At 43.1% G+C, this 5,124-nt stretch overlaps 1 pseudogene; it reads left to right on the top strand.

Annotated features, from left to right (window-relative positions):
• Window positions 1-1,314: 1,314 nt before the first annotated feature.
• On the top strand, window positions 1,315-2,421 carry LOC109701124 (tRNA (cytidine(32)/guanosine(34)-2'-O)-methyltransferase-like; annotated as a pseudogene).
• The last annotated feature ends 2,703 nt before the right edge of the window (window positions 2,422-5,124 follow it).

Below are 5,124 nucleotides of genomic sequence, written 5' to 3'. Positions count from 1 at the left end.
TGAATTTCTGGTCTCTCTAATTCAAACTAGTCAACAACAGGACCCAATGTGAGATTTTTCTCTTCTCTTATGCTCCAGACAAATCCCGAGCAATTTTCAAAAAGTGCAATCTAAATCCATTACTGTATTTGTGTCAGGCATCCCCTCAGAGGGGATGGCATGAGGCCACTTTGTCAGTCTGAGGCCATGAGGGATCAAGAGTATGGGAGCAAGAGCATCAGTCATGTTAGCTCCACGCCCTTCCTGCCAGTGTGGTCTCAGAACCAGCAGCACCAGCACTGGGAGCTGCTCAGAAATGCAGACTCTTGGCACCTTGGTCCTCCTGATTCAGAATCCAGATTGAGGCACTGCCTTACCCCATTCTGCCCACCAGAGGGTGTTCCCCCAGAAAGCAGAATGTAAGAATTTCTGCTTTTGGTGACAGAATCCAAGAATTCTCATTAATCTCCACTGATGCAAGGGGAAGAAGTTCGGAGAGCAACAGGCAGCGTAAGGGAACAGTTAAGTATATTGTGAGTTCTGGAGACCTGGGTGCTTTTCTACAAATGTACTGGAACTGGGTAAAGGTCTCTGAAAAATCCTCTCCTAGACATAGATTCTTCTCCATGGGATCTGCATAAACAGTGGCATTGACAGGGAGTTTGGGACTTTCAACAAGGACCTGTGCAGCCCAGCAGAGCTCTCTGCACCCTTAGGCTGGGGAACATGGGAGACACACACTACAGCAGTCTTCAAACAGCAGTGGACACTGCAAACAACCAAGTTTCAGGCCAACAAGGAAAATTATGGTCACAGGTGTTATAAACAGTTACCTGCAGGAGCCAGCCAGGTGCTATATACATTAGTGATGCTGGCTAGCTGTGCAACCATAGGGAGTGTAGGGTCCCTGGTAAACTGAGGCTAACAGCTCTGTCTCAAGCAATGGCTCTTCTGATGTGGTCCCTGGATCAACAGCAGAAGGAATTTATAAGAACTGCAGAGAGCTTTGAGTGAAACAGATTTGTCTACACAAGATGACGGGAGTCATGTGCTCATTCAGGTGGGATTGAAACCTCCTCCAGCCTGAGTGTTTGCCACACCAAGCGATGACCGTTAGGCATGCATGATAGGCCTCTCGAGTCAACTACAGTCAACTACAGACACCTGTCATTTCTCACTGGTTTGACCTCTGGCCGAGGCTCGGGCTGCTGGCCTTTTCCTCCTGTACCTCTCTGTCCCCAGGAGCTAAGGTAGGTGGTGGCCTCCTTCTCTGGCTGTTGATCCAGGACGGTGTCCACTGGCTGCTGGCAGGTTGCTAGGCCAACAGTGCGTGAGATGGGACAGTCATCGAAGGACAAGCATGATGTCTACTACTGCCTGGCCAAGGAGAATGGCTGGCGAGCCCAGAGTGCCTTCTAGCTGCTACAACTCAATGAGGAATTTCAGTTCTTCCACGGTATGACCCGGGCAGTTGACCTGTGTGCCCCCTGGGCAGCTGGAGCCAGGTTCTGAGCCAGAAGATCAGGGGTCAGGGGTCTGGCCACTTGGTGGCTGTGGACTTGCAGGCGATAGCTCCATTACCAGGTGTGATACAGATCTAGAGGGATATCACACAGCTTTCCATCACCAAGAAGATCATCCAGCACCTTGAGTGCTGCCCTGCCGACCTCGTGATGTGGACAAGTATATGCAGGTCCAGCTCCTCCTAGCTGCTTTGAACATTGCTACCCATGCCTTGAGGTCAGGAGGCTGCTTTCTGGCCAAGATATTCTGAGGCCGGGATGTGACACTGCTCTACAGCCAGCTGCATGTCTTCTTCTCCAACGTGCTTTGTGCAGAGCTCACAAGCAGCAGGAAGCCAGCATCGAGGCCTTTGCTGTCTGTTGGGGTTATGGCCCCCTTCAGGGCATTGTGGCAGACCTGAACAAACCCCTCCTTTACCACTCCTACAATCTCAACCAATTGGATGGTCCCACCGGCATCATTGTGCCTTTTATGAACTGTGGGGACCTGAGTACCTATGACTCTGACTCAGACCTCAGTTATCTAGGTACATGAACACTCCTCCGCTACAGTTCTCCCATCTTGCCCCCCTGCCAGGAGGCCTGCTCATTGAAGAAGGAGGGGCGGCTGGCCAAGGACTTCTGCCCCCAGGACTGCCCCATCAGCAGAGTGGACGCCTTGCCTCAGCCCACCCCTCAGCACCATACCCTTCTGTCCCCTGAGGTCTGCAAATGGGACTCTGAGCCCTTATTGATCCTTTCCTAGTGTGCCTCTTTCCACCCTGACTCATGTGGTTCCGCTTTCTTGCCCTCCCAATAGCTATAAAAATCAACAGCTAAACCCAAGCATGACAAATGAAGAGATTTAGAGCCAAATATCTGAGTGTCTTTTCTTTTTCTTGGGTAGATGGAAGAGAGTGAAATAAAGTGTTCACCTTAACACACTAAAAAAAAAACAACAACAGATTTCTTAACACACACACACACACACACACACACACACACCCCACTGGGATGGAGCCCAGGAAAAGCTGTTTTTAACATGGCCTTCAGATGGTAATAATGCTTGCTGAAGTTTAGGAACTGCCAATGTAAAAAGGTCTTTAGCTAATTGTTGCTATCTGAGAATGGAGGTCCTATATTGTCATGCTTTCTGATATTTTTTAATGGAAGCTGCACTTCTGAAATTTTATGTGAAACTTTTCAATTTTTAAATGTTGGCAGCAAATGTGAATTTTGTAAAAGAAGAAAGGAAAATAAACCTCTAGACCACACAGAATAAATATTTTGTGAACATCAGTTTTGTGATCTTTCACACAGAATGTCTAGATGACATGACCCATATGCAGCATGAAAATGATGAAAAGACATAAGTGTATAAAATACCACAGAAAAGAAGCGAGAAGGACCAATCACTTAAAGATAGATTAATAATTTGGTGTTAGAGGAAAAAACACCCAAAGGAAAAAAAACAGTCCAAAAATGAGATGTTATAATGTCAAGAAAATACAGTGGTGATATCTTAAACACATTTGAGATGCATCCTGATTTTAAATCCTTTAAAATATCAAGAACATTGCAACTGAGTTAACCTGCTTTAATGAGCCAACCAATCAGTGCTAGCACCTCCCTTCCAAAATTCAACCAGTCAAGGAGGGGTTACCTCCAGTAAAGCCTCCCCCAAACAATCAGCAACAGTTTCATCAGATGAGAAGTAAGGTAAATTAGAAGTTAGAATAAACAACCGTGAGATTTATGATTACTCATTAGGACATACATGTTACAAGATGGCAAAGTAAGACAAAACTAGTAACGAACAGCACAACAAAAACAGAAGTTTGGGGTAAGGAAGTTTAGGAAGTTTAATTTCCTGATTTTTATACTTAACCTCATTCAACATTTTAAAAATTTAATCAAGGAGTTAAAAGTTGGTTCCATACTAATGTTTTCCACTCCTTATCTTCTTTAATTATTTTCTTATAATGTGATTTAAGTGTTGCTAACATAAGTAGATATGATTTTTATATCATCATAGTTCTTTTGCAAGTATAAACAAACCAGTAAAATTCAGATTAGCAACACTTAATTTTTTATTTTTTTTAATGAAGAAAGTTTGATCAGTATTTATTGATTCAGAAAATCAACTGAATTATTGAGTACCTACCATGTGTAGGCACTGTTCTAGATGCTGGGTTAATAATAAAAGAATTAGCAGAAATATGCTGTGCAAATACATACAAAAAAATTACAGTTCCAATTTTAACATAGGAATGGTTTATACTCTTATAAAAATCAACAAATAGGTCAAAGAGATTTACTGTTTCATTGTTGACTCGTAAGCTTCAATAAATAACTGTAGTAAAATTATATGCATCAAATAACAACTATAATGCAAAAACTATTTGTAATGTGTACAGAAAAAGATCTAAACAATAGCAGTGAGATACATTAGCATATTCCTTTAAGTCCCTAACTGACAAAAGACAAAAGTCCATACCATTATAGCAAAAGTGCATACCAAAATTCTGTCCCCTTATTTATGCTTTCCCTTTCCACAGTTTCAGTTTTCTGTAGACTTAAGTAGTTTTTAAAAAATTTTTATTGTTTTATTATTCATATGTGCATACAATGCTTGGGTCATTTCTCCCCCCTTGCCCCCACCCCCTCCCTTACCACCCACTCCGCCCCCTCCCTCTCCCCCCCATCCCCTCAATACCCGGCAGAAACTATTTTGCCCTTATTTCTAATTTTGTTGTAGAGAGAGTGTCAGCAATAATAGGAAGGAACAAGGGTTTTTGCTGGTTGAGATAAGGATAGCTGTACAGGGAGTTGACTCACATTAATTTCCTGTGCGTGGGTGTTACCTTCTAGGTTAATTCTTTTTGATCTCACCTTTTCTCTAGTTCCTGGTCCCCTTTTCCTATTGGCCTAAGTTGCTTTTAAGGTATCTACTTTAGTTTCTTTGCGTTGAGGACAACAAATGCTAGCTAGTTTTTTAGGTGTCTTACCTATCCTCACCCCTCCCTTGTGTGCTCTCGCTTTTATCATGTGCTCAAAGTCCAATCCCCTTGTTGTGTTTGCCCTTGATCTAATGTCCACATACGAGGGAGAACATACGATTTTTGGTCTTTCGGGCCAGGCTAACCTCACTCAGAATGATGTTCTCCAATTCCGTCCATTTACCAGCAAATGATAACATTTAATTCTTCTTCATGGGTGCATAAAATTCCATTGAGTATAGATACCACATTTTCTTAATCCACTCGTCAGTGGTGGGGCGTCTTGGCTGTTTCCATAACTTGGCTATTGTGAATAGTGCCGCAATAAACATGGGTGTGCAGGTGCCTCTAGAGTAACCTGTGTCACAGTCTTTTGGGTATATCCCCAAGAGTGGTATTGCTGGATCAAATGGTAGATCAATGTTTAGCTTTTTAAGTAGTCTCCAAATTTTTTTCCAGAGTGGTTGTACTAGTCTACATTCCCACCAACAGTGTAAGAGGGTTCCTTTTTCCCCCCGCATCCTCGCCAACACCTGTTGGTGGTGGTGTTGCTAATGATGGCTATTCTAACAGGGGTGAGGTGGAATCTTAGTGTGCTTTTAATTTGCATTTCCTTTGTTGTTACAGATGGTGAGCATTTTTTC

The sequence above is a fragment of the Castor canadensis genome, chromosome 13 (assembly GCF_047511655.1).
Source record: "Castor canadensis chromosome 13, mCasCan1.hap1v2, whole genome shotgun sequence".
Classification (NCBI taxonomy): domain Eukaryota; kingdom Metazoa; phylum Chordata; class Mammalia; order Rodentia; family Castoridae; genus Castor; species Castor canadensis.
Note: the sequence above shows the minus strand (reverse complement) of the source record. Positions and strands in the feature narration are given on the sequence as shown.